This window comes from Canis aureus, chromosome 19 (assembly GCF_053574225.1).
Source record: "Canis aureus isolate CA01 chromosome 19, VMU_Caureus_v.1.0, whole genome shotgun sequence".
Taxonomy (NCBI): Eukaryota; Metazoa; Chordata; class Mammalia; order Carnivora; family Canidae; genus Canis; species Canis aureus.
In genome coordinates, this window is record NC_135629.1 from 14,283,970 (window position 1) to 14,302,518 (window position 18,549).

General features: G+C 35.5%; 1 long non-coding RNA gene across 25 annotated transcripts in view; it reads left to right on the forward strand.

Annotated features, from left to right (window-relative positions):
* Positions 1 to 18,549, forward strand: part of LOC144289678 (uncharacterized) — a 623,433-nt gene that overhangs the window by 1,735 nt on the left and 603,149 nt on the right. The gene's annotated exons all lie outside the window — the stretch shown is intronic.

Below are 18,549 nucleotides of genomic sequence, written 5' to 3' on the forward strand. Positions count from 1 at the left end.
GAAGACATGATGCCTCAGGAGAGCTCCTTTCCAGCGAACAAATAATTACATACACCTAGAAATTAGTAAGAACTATAAGAATGTTAGGAATAAAGAATTATAGGAGCAATAAGAACCACTCTCCTGTACTTGAGATTGTCATGCTGTTTTCTTTTTCTTTCTTGCTTGCTCTTTCTTGGTAGTTTTGTCTGCCTTTCGGAATGGTATTTTGAAGCATACATTTTATTTTTTTTCCTGAAGTTGTCAGTGAATGTGCTTCCCGAATAAGATACTCAGTTCATGTTAGCCCTTCAGTTTAATTTGTTTTTAATCTTGCTAGCAAAGGATCCAAAAGTATTTTATATAGTGTGAGATTAAAATAATGAGAGGATGTTTGCAGGCTGATATACCCAGTCTTGAGAGTGCCAAGCAGTCAGTCTTTCATCTTTTCCAGGTCTAAAAACTTATCTTATTTTCTCTAGACACCTGCTTTTCACTGCTAGGGACCTGGATCTTCAAAATTTGTTTTGAAAAATATTATAGCTAGATGGTGAAAAAAAATGTATTTCTGGACATTAATGAGTTGCCCACACATTGACTGCCATGAATAAGCCTTGGGCCTGAATATTACATTGATTATTCAAATTTCTTATGGCTTTTTTTTATTGGTAGAAGAATTAATCTAATCAGTAATAAAAATGTGCAATATGGTAAAACTCTAATATTCTGTAGGTTAAATGATCTTTGGCTAAAGTATGGCTATATGACCTTCCCATTTTTTTAAACAAAAATAGACTAATTGAGATGGTTCTCTCTCTCTCTCTCTCTCTCTCTCTCTCTCTGTTTTCCCCAGAGCTTTTATGAAGTTCTGCATGATTTTGTACTGAGAAGCCATTCCTTTATCACAGTGTTACTAGCATTATCTGAGCTTAATCTGGGATATACTTTATAGCTAGTGATCAAAGGCCTAAAGTAAGCAGAAGTTCTATATTTGTTGGTGCTTATGACAGCATGAATAGAATAGTTTGGAAATCTTGGCACCAGTTATAACTATCACTACTAGATTTTGAGTAGCACTGGATCTCATATCAAATAAGATTATGTAAATGAAATCATTTTGATGAGAACGAAGCATAGTAGTTGATACTTCTGGGGTTTCTGCCCAACTCATAGACTCCTCGCCTTCTGAGAAGATCCCTCCCACCCCTGCAAATAGCCCATCTCATGGGGTGGGCTTGCCGATAGTCATATTTATATTACACAACTCCTAAGCCTTGACTCATGCTTTTTTTTTTTTTTTTTTAAGATTTTATTTATTTATTCATGAGAGACACAGAGACAGCAGCAGCGACATAGGCAGAGGGAAAAGCAGGCTCCATGCAGGGAGCCCAATATGGGACTCAATCCCGGGTCTCCAGGATCACACCCTGGGCTGAAGGCAGACTGCTGAGTCACCCAGGCATCCCTGCTTTTCACTTCTTGGTGCATACTTGATTGAAGAAGGCCACTTAGATTTTCTTTATGAACGGTTGAGACCAAAACCCAGCTAACTCTATGTATAATTTGGGAACAAGAGGTAGCTTTATTTGGTATATTGATGGAGAGGCAGAGATAAGTCAGTCTTCCAAGACAAAAAAACAAGGCAGATAAGTGAGAAGGAGAGAGGACTTTTCAGTTCTTGACTCCTGGTCATTTCTGGTTCTGATTCCTTTTTAATTCACATAACATATTTGTATTCCTATAACAAATTCTTTTAGGTTTAGGTTAAGTCAGTGTCTGTTACTGTAGTCAAAGAATTTAGCCAGTGAAAATGATGTATTATTATTACCATTATTATTCCTAGAAGGTGTGGGCTGGATGATCATCTACTCTGTTCTGTACAGCTGCTAGTTGGTATCTGAATTTTTGTTTATTTTATAAGTTGGTAAGTTGTGTCTTTTATTTTTAACACTTTGCCTTTCTGATGTGTTTTACACTAAAGAATGCCTCCCTAAGATAATATGAATAGAAATTTGCAGCAAACAATAGTAAAAAACCATAACATTTATATCTGGTAGGAGGGATAATAATAAGTGTCCAGTATTGTAAAAAAGCAGAATAGAAAGAGATTTGTTCAGAAAATGTGTCTTTTTAGTAGCTGAAATTTTATGTCAAAAGTGGATGGCATGTGGACCATTTTGCAGTAAGAAAAAATATGACTATATTAAAATAACTTGAGAGTGGTAGTTTACAAAATTATGATCCTGTGATATCTGTGCCTTTTAAAAGACAGTAGCTTATGTTTTTGTGTTTATACTGCTAGTAAATATATGGCTTCAGCAGAATGAAAGTCTTGCATCATGTGCTATATTATCATTGCATTGTAGTATAATGAAATCCATAATTTACCTTGTTGATATGATAACAAAAAAGCATCAAGATATAATCACAATCAGAATATTATTATTGTAAGTACTTTAGTTGTAAATACCCAGGATTGATGATTATAGAATAATAGCTCATAATAGTATACAATCAAGTGGGGATTGTTTGATAATATATAAAGAGGTGAAACAAGAGAATTATATATTTATTTAACCTGAAAGGTCACCAACAGGGAATTAATTTCAGTTGTCAAAGACATATGATCAAATTCATTACCAGCTGTATTCAAATACTTTTACCAAGGCTGTGAGAACAGACTTGCTGTGTTTGCATCTTATTTGCAATAACCTTTCAAGAAGTTGGGTTCACACATTTTCCTTTTGACTTGGGAAGGTAGCTTTACATATTACCTAGGATACCACCCATAAGCAGGACGTCATGATTTTTAAAAAGTTCTAGATCTCCTTTCGGCTCATTTATAATAAGGTCCATTGGCCAGCTTCTTCTATATGCAGTTTTGAAAACAAAGATGTGGATCTTTTGAAGTAGTGCTGCAAATGTCTTGTTGCTGAGAAATCTATCTAGAATGTTTAGGCCCACGTTTACAAAGGTCTACAAGATAATTTCTACCAGTTACTCTCAAGTAACATCTGACACCAGGATTTTTCTTAGGAATTATGTTAAATTTCAGCTTATAATTCTACATTGCTGCAACTTTCTAAACCTCTTTCAGCATTTTCGCTCTGGTAGTTTCCCAGCTCTAGTTCTGGTTATTTGGAAGGAGAAGGGAAATGAAACCAAAGAAAGAAAAAGACAAATACAAGTAATTTTATTCAAATGCCCAAATTAACTTGATTAAAGTTACTCTGGAAAAATGTTGATAATTTATACTTATGTTTAGATATTCCAACTAGGAAAAAATTATTGTGAAATGAATTTTACAGAGGAAAAAGCTGTTTTCTTTTTCATTATCTTAGTAAATGTTAACGTGTTAAAATCAATGTCATTGCTGTGAGTAGTAGATTTTTAGGTATAAATTGAGGAATATTGTGGGTATTATTTTTCTCCAAAAAGACCTTCCTCAGTGTCTGCAAGGCCTGAAATCCTCATCATTAGTACTCCTATCTGTGGTAAGCACTGCCCTGCTGTGCTCTTTTAGAACTCCAGTATTCTTGGGAGTGAAAAAAAGTGACAAACACATATATAGTTTTAGCATATTGTTTTCCTTCCTGATATGGAGATATCTTGGGCATCCTGAGAACTTAGAAGAATTAGTGAGGAGAAGGAGAAAATGCCAGACAGATTAAATGAACATTTATTGAGCACTTACTACATTCTCTAACAATGTCGAAAAATTTCTGTGGTGATAAACATGTTCTGTAACTATGCTGTTCAGTATTGGAGACGCCATCCACATGTGACTACTGATTACTTGGAATAAGGCTAGTGTGATGGAAGTACTGAATTTTAAATTATTTATTTAGTTTTAATGATTTAAATTTGATTTAAATAGCCACATATAGTTAATGTCTACTGTATTGGACATCACATTTCTAGATTCTATACTACACATTATACATTTCTTTTTTAATCTTCACAATAACTCCATGATGTAGGCAATATTCACTCTCTTGAACAAAATCCGGGAACTGAAGTTCAAATAAATGAAGTGATTTTTTTTTTGGTGTATCCTGTGTGTATGAGTGATACAGTAGGATTTGGGCCTGAGTCTGAAACTGCCTCTCTGAAAACAAAGTGTCTTATTATTTGTGTTGCCAAATCTTAGCCATCCTCAGAGACTGCCTTTCTTCCAGCTGCTGTGAAGGAAGTAAAAGATTAGAAATCATGAAATTAAGAAATATGTACAGTATTTCATCTTATTAGAAAGTAAAGCTGACCCTTATACAACATGGGTCTGAATTGCACGGATCCACTTATATGTGGATCTTGTACAGTACAATGTACAGTAAAATGTAGTCTCATTTTTTCAATAGCATTTTCTTTTCTGTAGTTTGTTATAAGAATACAGGATAAAATACATATAACATACAAAATATGTTAATTGAATGTTTATGTTATCAGTAAGTCTTCCAGTCAACAGTAGGCTATTAGTAGTCAAGTTTTGGGGGAGTCACAAGTTATACGTGGATCTTCAGTTGTGTGAGGGGTCAGCGCCCCTAGCCTCCAAGTTAAGTGTCTCTGTAGTGAGGGGAACTATGTAACTTAGAGATTCTTTTATTAAGGGTTGAAAAAAGTTTTATTTTAAGGGCTGTTGCCCTTGGGCTTTGATAAATCAAATTAATTAGTCTGCCTCAAAAGAAATTTTGATCTTCCTGCTGCATATTCTAGTCCTGGACCCTGACTACTGAGAATAGTCTGTTGTGCCACTGAGGTCTCTGCCTTGTGACAGTCAACTGTTATTACCGCAAATTTACTAGCCTGAGTTGCCTGAGCGAAGGGGCTGAATAATAGAAATCTATTGCATGTATGATTTTGTCTCTCTCTGGGTAATAATAAAAATGCAGAGAATATCATCACCTTATGAATGGCTGTAGAAGTGATTTCTAGTTCTATTTTCTTATCTTTTTGACATTTTTAATAGATTAATGGCAGCAACAGATTGCTCTATTCCTATGCCACTCAGCAGAAGCAAAATAGGTGGCTTTTTGAAGTTTTGAACTGTTTGGCTTCAGAAAGGAAGGCAAGAAGATTATTATTATTTAAACAATTTTTTGAAAAATCTATTCATGAGAGACACACACTCACACAGAGGCAGAGACACAGGCAGAGGGAGAAACAGGCTCCATGCAGGGAGCCCGATGAGGGACTCAATCTCCGGACCCTAGGATCATGCCCCAGGCCAAAGGCAGAAGCTAAACTGCTAAGCTACCCAGGGATCCCCAAGAAGATTATTTTTATGGGAGATCAAACTTTCTTTGTAAGTAAGAGGGTTTTTTCAGTGTCATTCTAATCCGAACTTTTCCACTCTCAGTAATTACACTATGGTTAATGAATGACTGGCCATTTCTTGCAGTTTTGAATTCCTGTCTTTAATCCTAATTCTAGCTTTAATACCTTCAGTTGGATAGTCTCACCTTCCACTTAGTTCCTTTATAATTTTAATTTGCAGTATTTTTTTTTTAAGTTAAATAATTTCACGTCTATTTGCCTTAGTGAAGTTTCAGCTTTGGAAGATTATATTTCATGTTCTAGAATTTATCTCTGAGCTCAGCTTAGAACATTGAACCTAATTTGTTTTTTTATAGAACCTGGAAATTATAGGGTTGATGACACAGGAACCACATCTCACTGAAGATGAAATATGTTAGTTTTCTCATCGCAATTTAGCAAATTAATTACAGTTTTTTCCCAAAGTGGGTTTTGTTGTTGTTGTTGTTACTTGGTAAAGTTCAGTGTATGCTTTCCAGACTCTAGATTTTGTAGGTGTTTGTTGCTGGGACTTTTGTCTTAATGAAGTCTGGCAGTATCTCTCGAGGTAAGACAACCAATTCTACTTTTGCTCTGGCACTGAGTTTTGCCATCTGCTTTAGGTCTGACTTTCAAACACAAAGGGAAAACACAAAGCATAGCCAACTTGGTGGTGACAGCTGGTGAGAAAAAAGAATCATTGTGTTTGACAGTGTCCTTTGGTAACAGACTGGGAGGTGAGTCAAATACATTATTATCTCAAGTATGGATGTCTGCAGGTTAGTTGGAATTTTAATTTCTGATTCACTCACTTATTTCCACTTCTTAGAGGAAACCCCTATCACACATTGTCATATCCACATGTTCTTGGACAAGGGAATTATATAGACCAATATCAAAGTAGAGGGCATTTAGCCAGTGCCTTGTGGATATGCTATTTGTTTCAGCCTATGTGTATTTTTAAGCCAGAAGTGATCACAGACAGAATTTGTATATTTTAAAATGGGCAAATGGTCATCTTAGAGATACTACTTTAATACTTTAACTTTTTTCTCCATTAAAAATTTCATACTAGTTAATAATATCTAAATAAGTGGAAATTTAGATAATTAGTTAATTACTTTTAAAATTAAAATTAAATTAATTTATATAGAGTATATTATTAGTTTCAGAGGTAGAGTTTAGTGGTTCATCAGTTGCATATAACACCCAGGGCTCATTACATCAAGTGCCCTCCTTAATGCCCATCACCCAGTTACCCCAGCCCCTCACCTACCTGCCCTTCAGCAACACTCAGTTTGTTTCCTGTAGGTGAGAGTCTCTTGGGAAAATTTATTTTAGATGATTAAATTTACATTTGAACAATTGGAATTTTATTTCAAATCATCTGGAGTAAATCATATTCTATGATGGTTTTTACAACTAAGTAGTTTCAATTTTTTGGTTTTATTCTTTAGCAAGCAAATGAAGCTATGACAGGTCCTTGAACATGGTTAGTTATTGGAAGCTGCCTTATATCTAAAGAAACACCATATTAGGATTGGGGTGAGGTAGGTGTAGAGATAGGAGAGTGACCGAGACCTTAAAAGACAGGATCATTTCCTGCTTCCTGTTTTGGAAAGTGTCTAGAATTCACGGTAATTTGGTTTTCAACTCTGTACTTAGAAGCTTAGTTTTGTCTTTCCCCTAAGGTCGATATAGAGAACTCATTTTCTGCAGAGAAGGGCCAATTGAATAGGAGCATGGGATCAATGAAAGAGGCAGTTAAAAACCTACTTTGTTTTCTTCCCTTGGAGAAATATAAAATGCTTATTCACTAAACATGAAACCAAGTTATCTATTATTCACCATGAACCTTTTCTGGAACAAAGTACAGCATAAATGATTTATTTTGCATTATGAAATAGAGTTAAAAGAGAAATGAGAAAGGAAGGCACTTTGCAGTGAATGAAAATGGGAGAAGATGCAGAAAGGAGGTACAGAGACTGAGAGGACAAAGACGGAAAGAAGGAAAATGAAAAATTTATTTATTTGAAAGAGAGAACACATGTGCAGACAAGTGGGGGAGGGGCAAAGGGAGAGGGAGAAGCAGCCTCCCTGCCGAGCAGAGAACCTGATGCAGGACTTGATCCCAGGGTCCTGGGATCATGACCTGAGCTGAGGGTGGATGTTTAACTGACTGACCAACCCAGGTGCCCTATGGATAATTTATAAGTATGAACTTATGTCCCTGGTAATAGTTTGTTCTATTGTTAACCTGGGATTTTTATCAGTGTTAACTAACATCTCTTAAAATTTTCCATTGAAATTCTTTTTTTTTTCTTTTCTTTTCTTTTCTTCTTTTTTTTTTTTTTTTTTTTTTTTTAGCGAGAGGGTTCCCTTTTTTTTTTAGGCCTAATTTTTATTTATTTCTTTTTAATAATAAATTTATTTTTTTATTGGTGTTCAATTTGCCAACATACAGAATAACACTCAGTGCTCATCCCGTCAAGTGCCCCCCTCAGTGCCCGCCACCCAGTCACCCCCACCCCCCGCCCTCCTCCCCTTCCACCACCCCTAGTTCATTTCCCAGAGTTAGGAGTCTTCCATGTTCTGTCTCCCTTTCTGATATTTCCTACCCATTTCTTCTCCCTTCCCCTCTATTCCCTTTCACTATTATTTATATTCCCCAAATGAATGAGACCATATAATGTTTGTCCTTCTCCAATTGACTTATTTCACTCAACATTATACCCTCCAGTTCCATCCACATCGAAGCAAATGGTGGGTATTTGTCATTTCTAATGGCTGAGTAATATTCCATTGTATACATAAACCACATCTTCTTTATCCATTGAAATTCTTGATTTTGTCATTCAACAATTGAGTATTTACTGAAAATTTACTACTTGCAAGGCAATGTGATGGGGCATGGGGAATAATTATAATACTTGGTGAGCAAATACTATCTCACCTTTTAAAGAAAGGTGAGAAAAAGAAAAAAAAAGAAAAGAAAGAAAGAAAGAAAGAAAGAAAAAGAAAGAAAGAAAGAAAAAAAGAAAAACATAAAAGAAAGCCTTTTATGTAGGATTTGTTTAATCTTTACAACAATCCTCTGAGGTAGGAGTTACTGCTTCTTCTCACTATATATTACATGTAGAAAAAATGGGATGTGGAGAAATTAGAGCTGATAAAATATTTTTTTCAAGTGTTCTGATTTGTAGTGTTTTCTGATTTCTGTTGTATAAGTATACCTATCATGGCTGATTTCACACTATCAACAGTTTAACAACCGGCTTGCAAAATTTCTGAATATTAAACTATTCCTTCAGAGCAGGTATGAGCTACCAAAGGTGATTGTCTACCTGTCCTCAAAATACTTTAAGTCCAGCAGGGAAGATAAGATTATGTAAGACAACTAGAAAATGAAAGGAACCAGATAAGGTGGTAAGGAAGTTTAGGACAGAGATACATTTTCACTCAGCTGTTTTTCTTGTAATTTTATTTTGTAGTTAGAGAAGGCTCTATGATGGGGACATTTAAACTGTGTTTTGAGGAATGGTTAAGATTTGATGATGTGGAATTAGGGACAACAACTGCAGGGATTGAGAAAGGCATGATCAACCGCTGTTCAATGTTCCCAAACTTCTTTCTTAAAATGTGCTTTTGGCTATGAAGTAGCAATACCCTAATAGTCCACAAGGTGGTGGAATAACTCTATCTTTTTCTCATTTTAAATGCAAACGACAGACTATCCATTTTACATAAACTGGACAAGAAGTTTTTCTCTGTTGAAAATAAGGAAAAGTTAAAAAATGATTATGGAAATCACGATGAGGAATTTCAGAGAAATGCTTTCTTTTGCAGTGTAGTGTTTACATTCGCATTTACATACAAACTAGGAGAATTTCATGTTCAAACATAACTTGACTAAGTATGAAATTCAGAGTGAATAAATTTGACAAAGATACAAAGAACTTTCCAGAGGTACTAGCTTGGGAATGCATTTTGTCTGAGAGCTCAGAATTGGTTATATCTAAGTTTTACTTAGAACTGACGTAACTTAAATTCATTCACCAGATTTGAATGGCTAAAGTATGCCAGTCATTATGCCACGTAGTTGTACCTGTCATGCTTTGTATCCGGATCTCATTATACCTAGATCTGCCAATAGTCACAAAAATACAATTTAACCAATTATAGTACAAGTCTTAAAATATGTTGTTTTTATCACTAACACAATTTATTTGGTGCTAGAGTTATTTATAATGAATATTCATTTTCAGCATTTGTTTATTTAGTTATTCAACACACATTTATTGAGCACCTATTGTGTGTTGTTCATTGTGCTGTGTGCTGTTTTAAATGGTCATTTAGTTCACAGAGTGCTGCAGCTGGAAGTTTTACAGCCAGGCATTTTAACCCCACATGGATGATAGCTCCAAAGGAAATGGGTTTAAATTAAGAAAGATGGTATAGCCATTCTACAGGAGCAGAAAAAATAGTGGAGTGGGTGCTGGAAGGAGGATTAATGTGGAGGGTGATGCTTCTGAGGAAATCTTCAAGAATAGAAGTGGTGTAATTGAAACATAGACTTGCTTGAAGGCAAGGACTTAAGCCCTGTGTCAGGTTCTCTCCAGTCTTATTTCAAGTTTCTAAATGTTGGAGCGGTGATGTGAGAACATGCCCTCAACACACCATCTGTGAATGACCAGTCTATACCAGTGTGGTGCAATATGGTCATTTCTCTCACAGAGCATTTTCTTAGCTTCCATAGGACAGGCCTGAAGATGTAACTAGGAAGGAAATGTGGGACATGGGCATTGGAAACTGCTTTTTAAGCACTAGGAGCTGAAGGAGATGTGTAGATTCCTGCCCCCATTCTCAAGTGAACCTGTCTCAGCCTTCAGCTATCCTGTCATCTTCACTTGGAGTTTCCCAGGATTTCCTTCTGTCATTAGCCTCCTCCCCATCTCTACCCCCAAACCCCTACTTGTTTTTAATTTGGCTCAGTTCTGGTTTAACTGAGATAAGGTGAAAATAGCCCTTACTATGAGTATAATGTCATTACATCCCACTGGGAGAAAATTATGCTATATACTGTAGCAGAAAAAGCTGGATAGCAATGACAAATGAGATAGAGTTGATAGAAAGAGCAGTAACATTCTGTGGGCCTGGGATCCTTCTTGATTCTCATGGATGAACAATAAGAAAGGAGCAAAATAAAGGGAAATTTGCAGTTTCAAAACCTTCTTTGGTAGGTGTAAATTAAATTTTATTTAGAAATAGAGGGCTGCATTGGGATGCATCTGGATAGCTCAGTCAGTTAGGTGTCTGATTCTTGGTTTTGGCTCAGGTCATGTTCTCAGGGTCATGACATCAAGCTTCATCAAGCATTCAGTGTGGAGTTGGCTTGAGATTCTCTCTCCCTTTCCCTCTGTCCCTGTCTTCTTGTTCATGTGCACACGTGTGTGCTTGCTCTCTCTCTGTCTCCCAAATAAATATATAAATCTTTTTAAAAAATGGAGGGCTGCATAAATTGTAGTTTTTGAGTGAGGTGATTATCTTGTAATATTGAGCTAGGTTAGAGGGACTAACTAAAATGCTAACCTACAGAACAGCTAGGTGTTTTGGGAAGGAGGCCAATCATAGTAAATTCTTTCAGAATCCTTCCACAGACTCAGAAGCTTTAGAATATTTATTTTTTAAGTGGAAAAATGTGCAAAACAATAATTTCTGTTTCTTTTTTCTTTGCCTAAAGCTCATGATATTTTTGTGCTATGCCAAGAGGGAAATTCTCTCCATGCATACGTAGTTTTTTCACTTGTCAGTACTACTTACATACCGCTCACACAGATTCACTGGGATTGGGGATCTGGCATTATGCATCAACAATGAAGCATTTAAGAACGTGGTTTATATCATTGTATATTCCTCACCTTTCTTAGGTGTTTTTGGTGAGGTAGTTCTAAGTGGTCTTAGATCTGTACTGAATGTAGTAGGTGCCTGAACTCTCAGGGGTTGTTATTTTGCTTTTATATGGAATCATCTTTAAATTTTTCATACCACTGTTGAATTGGGAAAGGGACCTTAAAAGGTGAGAAGAAAAGAAAAACTGTACATCAGAACAGCTGCATGAATTATCCAACTCCACGAACTATCAAAAGTCTTCTAAAACATCCTATTTTCCTATACTAGATTTGCTAATTTAAGCTTTGCTTTGTTGATAATAATAGAATTTTCTCACCATAGTTGGCTCCTGCGAAACTAACCATGGTGACAAGGAAAAGCGCATTGAACTTGAAATCCATTGTTCTTAGAATACACCAATACCTGGGGGCGCTGAAGGCAACTCACAGGGGTACTGCAGGATATTTTAAATGTTCAAGGGAAACACAGTGATACAGAAATTATTGCTCTGGGATGGTTCACAGTTTCAACATTAAATTATATGACATTCCTTTTGATTAGGTAGCATTTTTGGGAAGCTAGATTTTTGGTGGTTACTGTCTTACCAAGCAGGTACCATTGACAATAATTGCGTGCCAGAAAATGAGAGTGCCAATTTTCAACTTGATTCCAAGGCGTGAGAAGTTGTGCAGGGACCAGAAGACATATATATCCCATTAGTAAGTAAATGTGGTCAATATTTAAATATATATAATTTTCTATTTGTATGAATTGATCTTCCAAATGGTGTTAAGAGGATGGGACATAAGTAGTTATGAAGATGTTTGTACCTAGCAGAACTCTTATGTGTTTCTTCTGGCCTAGGGATGTCAGGAAAAAGTAAATCAGACACTAAAGGTTACCACGAACCAAAAGTATGGAAACCAGTAGTTTACTGTCTTTTTTTTTTTTTTTTTAAGTTGGTTTCGGTGGCCTTTTTTTCTTCTGAAAAGGTCTTATATTTTTTTCCCCATCATTTTATCTAAATGTACAAATGTAATCATCTGCTTTTTTTTTTTTTTTTTTTTTTTTTTTAAAGTAGTTTCCATGCCCAGCATGGAGCCCAGTGCAGGGCTTGAACTCACAATCCTGAGATTAAGACCTGAGCTGAGATCAGGAGTCAGATGTTTAACTGACTGAATCACTCAGACACCCCTCACCTGCTTATTTTTAAAAGTATTTTATTCTGTTTCCCTAGCTTTCCTCTTCCTTCTTCTTCTAACTTCTCATTTCCCTACCAGGTAGCTTATTAGCAACCTAGTATATATCTTTTTATATTTGTCAAGATATGCTTCTTTAAGATACATATTAACTTATTTAAACATGCAAGGCTGGGAGGGATCACTGTTTTATGAAAATAAGAGCATGGTAGTTACAAAAGGCGGGTGACATTGAGTATTATTATGAAAATGATTTTAACTTTGCAGATCCCTAGTAATGGTCTCAGAGATCCCAGCAGCCCCTGGGCCACACTTCAAGAACATTTGCAATAGGGATCCCTGGGTGGCGCAGCGGTTTGGCGCCTGCCTTTGGCCCGGGGCACGATCCTGGAGACCCGGGATCGAATCCCATGTCCGGCTCCCGGTGCATGGAGCCTGCTTCTCCCTCTGCCTGTGTCTCTGCCTCTCTCTCTCTCTCTGTGACTATCATAAATAATAAATAAAAATTAAAAAAAAAAAAAAAAAGAACATTTGCAATAGATATGTTTTTACAATAAGTGAAAATCTAAATCTGAATTGCAGTGATATACAATATCATTTTTTTAAAGTTCTGTGTGAATATTTCATGTAAAAATGCTTGATGATTTTTATCTATCATATAGTGTTATAAATAAATGTGCTTTGAGTGTTATGATACATGATGATTGATCTTGAGATTTTTTATTTGCTTTATTGACACTGATTCAGTATCTTTTGAACTTATAATTATTTAAGTGCTTTAGTGTGTAAAATTTATATGCAATGTTCTTTAATATTTTCCTCAATGACTGCATTTTCTCTTTTGGAACTTGATTATTTTTCTGATAAAAATGATTTATAAGCAACATTTTTGAGCATCATTTTTATTCAACATTTTGTTAAGAAAATAAGCCAATCGGGATCCCTGGGTGGCGCAGCGGTTTGGCGCCTGCCTTTGACCCAGGGCGCGATCCTGGAGACCCGGGATCGAATCCCACGTCGGGCTCCCGGTGCATGGAGCCTGCTTCTCCCTCTGCCTGTGTCTCTGCCTCTCTCTCTCTCTCTCTCTCTCTGTCTCTCTGTGTGACTATCATAAATAAATAAAAAAAAAAAAGAAAATAAGCCAATCATATTTTTTTCCAAATAAGTCATTTTTCATTACAGAAGTAAAATTTGTTTCACTTTTTTTTTTTTTTAGGTTTTATTTATTTATTCATGAGAGAGAGAGAGAGAGACAGAGACAGAGACACAGGCAGAGGGAGAAGCAGGCTCCATGCAGGGAGGCCGATGTGGGACTCGATCCCAGGCCCACAGGATCACACCCTGGGCTGCAGGCGGCGCTAAACCCCTGGGCCACAGGGGCTGCCCAAAATTTGTTTCACTTTGCACTGATTCCTGTTCAGCATCAAAGATATTCTAGGCTGTTACCACTTGGTATATAGTATTAGAAGATGTTCTTTTTTTTTTTTTTTTTTGAAGATGTTCTTTTTTAGTATGGGTTTTGCTTTGTTTTCTTATGGATTTAAAAAATTCATGTTTATTATATTCAAGAGGAACATTGAGAAACTCTCCTAATTTTATAGTCTTTTAATCCTGAGTATTTGTTTTTAATACCTTATTATAAAGTCTTGCATTTATAAATACCAAGAAACTATACACTTATTATTTGAGAAATGTAATGCACTGACAGTAAAACCAAGGAAAAAAGCTAAACAATTTAAAAATAGATTTGGGAATATAATAAACTGATGATAGTCTTAAGGTATCTTATAAAGATTGTGCAGTGTATTCTTGGTGCATAGTGTGATGTGAGCCAAGTGGGTGGATACTGCATATATTTCTTATCTCTCACTAGTATGGGAGGCCCATTTAGTGTTTATTTTCATGATGTCCCCTGACAATTGTCTTGAATTAATTAAATTATAGTTTATATTTCTAGTAAATCTTTCTGCTTATTGCAGTACTATTATAGGATTTACTAATAAGTATAGAAGTGTTTTGACATTTTAACAGTCCTGGCAAATATCAGATGAATATATTAATTCTAACCTTTCGCATTCATGGAAGTATTATTCATTCCTCAAATAACTGCTGATCATTTGCCAAAAATGAGGCATTTTCGCTTACATGAGGCACAAATGTGTATGACATAGAATCTCTCCTCAGAAAGCTTGTAATCTATGGTATATTAATACAAGAAAATAGAATATATAGAAGAAAATGCTAAATACTAGAAAAGAAATATTAATAACGTAAAATTTGCATTCATGAAGAGAGACTAGTTTTGTTTGAGAAATTTCATTGTCAAAGATTGAAATTAACCATATATATTTTTCTAGTTTTCCTTATTACAATATATTCTAATTGTGAAAAATTCATAAACTCTGTGCAGTCACAAGACAAATTGCTTATGATTTTATTTTATTTTATTTTATTTTATTTTATTTTATTTATTTATTTATTTATTGCTTATGATTTTAAATTTCACAGAACAATTGCCATCATTAGTATTTGGGTATTTGGTTTTCGCCACTTCATTATTTTAAGTAGACTCTTGAAAAGTGCTTTGTAAAGATACGCATTCCAGGTGCATTTCTAGGAATAGTGCAAATATTACATATAGCCCTTGGTACTGATGATTTTGGAAGGTGAAATGCTATTAGGTCAAGTTACTTTAAGCACAAGTAGTTTTTTTTTTTTTTTTAAAAAAGCACAAGTAGTTTTATGGAAAATAGTGATTTTCCATGAATATGGGTTTTACTTTACAGTTATGCCCAAGTCATCTCAAAGAGAGTGCAGCTGTCTCACATGCTGGCTTGGGGATAGGAGAATCTCATTCATGGTGTTCTAAGAATGTGGTAGGTTCTACTCAGAAACAAAAGTAAATCTTATCTTACCTGACAGCAGAGAAGGACTATCAGCTGATTCTTAGAGACAGTGAGAAGTGAAATCTTAACACATTTACTGTTAAAAGTAGGTCCAGGGATCCCTGGGTGGCGCAGTGGTTTGGCGCCTGCCTTTGGCCCAGGGTGCGATCCTGGAGACCCGGGATCGAATCCCATGTCGGGCTCCTGGTGCATGGAACCTGCTTCTCTCTCTGCCTGTGTCTCTGCCTCTCTCTCTCTCTGTGTGACTGTCATAAATAAATAAAAAATTAAAAAAAAATAAAAGTAGGTCCATATAAAAATGATCAGTTAAATCTTTGTAATTCGAATTGGCATTTGCTTGTACTTTTTCCATTCATAGGAAAATATGAAAATTCATTTTTCTTTTTTTCATTTAAAAGCATCATATCACAGATAACCTGAAATATCAAGTGATTTGTGCTTCTTTATATTTTGTGTTGGAATCTATTTTTTTCCTTAGTAGATTTGTCTTCCTTCCCTGTTTACCTTTAATTAATTAATTAATTAATTAAGTAGGCTTCAAACCCAGCATGGTACCCAACTGGGGTTTGAACTCATGACCCTGATATCAAGACCTGAGCCAATATCAAGAGTTGAATCTTAACCAAACTGAGCCACTCAGGTGCCTCACCCCCCCCCCCCCCCCCGCTTACCTTTTAAGTAATTTTTGATACTAGTATGAATTCCTTGGAGGAACTAGGTTAAAAACATTTTTGGTATCAAGAATATATCACACTGGAATAATAGAGAGGTTAAAGATAGTATTTCAAGTAGATTATTCACATGTAGGTAATGGAAAGTTGATGGCAGGGCCACCAGTATGCAAAATGAAAAAACAGGGCAAACCCATTTTTTGTTGTTGTTGTTGTTCTTTCCCATCTTCTTTTAGCATTCATCATTCTTAGCTCCCCATTTGCTATTTTTCCTTTTGTCCCTTTCTGATGGGTAGCATCTTCTCCTCTGCTATTTATATTGTGGCTAATAATTAGATGTATGCTTTTTTCTTTTATTAAAGCTAAACACATACTGTTGGACATTTTTTCTTGGTTATTATGTTGGAAAATAAGCCAGTGGGCTGATTTCCCCAAAGATGTTAGTTTTTTTAGGATATTTAAATTTGTTAATCTTTTACTCCTATTTGAATTTTGACAAAGAGTTCCTAGAGAGCCAAAGCTTTAAACTAAGATGGAAAAATGTTTAATGCTCAATTTTCAGGTGGGCTGGAGAAAGTATTTGGAGACAAGTCTGACATTATAGATCTTTCAATTCATCCTCTAGACAGCCAGACAATTCCAGTTGAATACATACTTCTGTTTTGAAGAGAATAGAAAAGAGAAGTGCTATTTGTGTCTTTTAATGCAAATAGCCATGTGGAACTTTCTTTTCTTCAAGGTTTTATAGACTTTATTGTTGCCGCCAGAAGTTAAATGTGGGGACAATTTTCCTGAAGAGATTTAAACTAACAGGAACATACCTGTAGCAGATTTGCAAGCCTTCTCTCCTTAGTGATTTCTCTAAGACTCTAAAGATCCTCAAGGAAAAGGCACCAAATGCAGAGTATCAATTACTTTCACATCCACAGTTTGAACTCCTAAAATGGCATAATGTGCAATCTGAGAAAGACAGTCATCTAATTCATTTTCTTCTCAGAGTAGAAAAGTGTGTGCATGATTACAGATTGAGCCTTTAGGAAGGCAATAAAAATAGCTCTGACAGCCATTTCCAATAAAAAAATAATTTTTCACTGGGCAGAGTATCCAATCAATAAAGACATTTTTGGAGTTCTTGTTTGGCAGTATGTTTGGAGATATTATGTCTCTAATAGCAGTTACAGGAGAAAGGAATACATGATTGATATAGGACAAAAACCAGATATTTTATTTTAAGAGAAGTGCCTTATGACCTTTAAGTTTTAAAGTAAAATTTTCTTTAAAGATTTTTTTAAAAATAAGAATTGACTAAGCAACGGTTCTCTCACCTTCCACTCGTGTGGCTATCATTTTCACCAAAAGTGCCATTTAGTGTAAAAGGGTTGAAATTATAATAACTGTGGTCTGAGAGCCATTCATGTTGCTGTAAGGTTTTTCTTCCCACTCTAGTACCAACTAGTCATATTTCTTTGCTCTGATAAAACAAGAATTGTAGAGAAATTGTGGAAGATTTGTGTGAATCAATTTTTAATTTTAATTAATGACTATGGAAATTAAATAGAAATAGAAGTGTACTAATTCTACATCCTTTCCCCCTGTATGTTTCTTCACTTTAAACAGCAAGGTTTTAAATTCTTAGTATTGTATTTTATTAATGGCCAGGTATTATTTCTGGTATAACTGCAATAAAACTCTCTCCCTATGACCCCACTCGTTTGCATGTGATTTCTTTCTATGGCTAAATAAGTTCATTGATTTTATGTTTCACGGGGATTAGTGGTTTAACAAAATAAGAGATTATTGATTCTAATTTTTTCTACATTGTTATTGGATTTACTTGTCTTTTTAACTGACACAGAGTCTTTAAATATGTTTTCTCTTTACCCTAAACAACATTAAATAAAATGTATGGTGATAATGACAAATCAGGCATGTTAAGTAAACACGATTAACATTGGGATTTTGCCAAAAGGCCAAAGCCAGTTTCTAAGTACCTGTATAATCTTCTGTATTCTGGCTATATTTGATTATCCTTTCTTTATAGAATGTTTATTGCTGTCTTTTGAAAGGAAGTATTTTTTAAAAAAATATTTTATTTATTTACTCATGAGACTGAGAGAGAAAGAGAGAGAGAGAGAGAGAGAGAGAGAGGCAGAGACACAGGCAGAGGGAGAAGCAGGCTCCATGCAGGGAGCCTGACGTGGGACTCGATCCTGGGTCTCCAGTATCATGCCCTGGGCTGAAGGTGGCGCTAAACCGCTGTGCCACCGGGGCTACCCAGGAAGTGTGTTCACATGGGCAAAAAATCAAAACAATATAACAGTATGTGGTAATGGTTCTCTTCCTACTCCTCTTCTTACTTTTCTTCTTTCTCTGCTCCCTACATTCTAACTTCCACGTAACAACTTTTACCATTTTCTTGTAAATCTTTAAATTATTTTTTATGTAAATAATATATTTATTCTCTCCAGCCCAGTTTCCCCCCTAATATAGACTGTTCTGAATCTTGTAATTATTTTTCTCACTTCTGAACTGCAAACATTTTCACTAGATTTTTGGCTTTTTAGTTAGACAAGCTTTTTTTGAGGGCCAGCTCTCCTGTTTACAAAGTGTGCG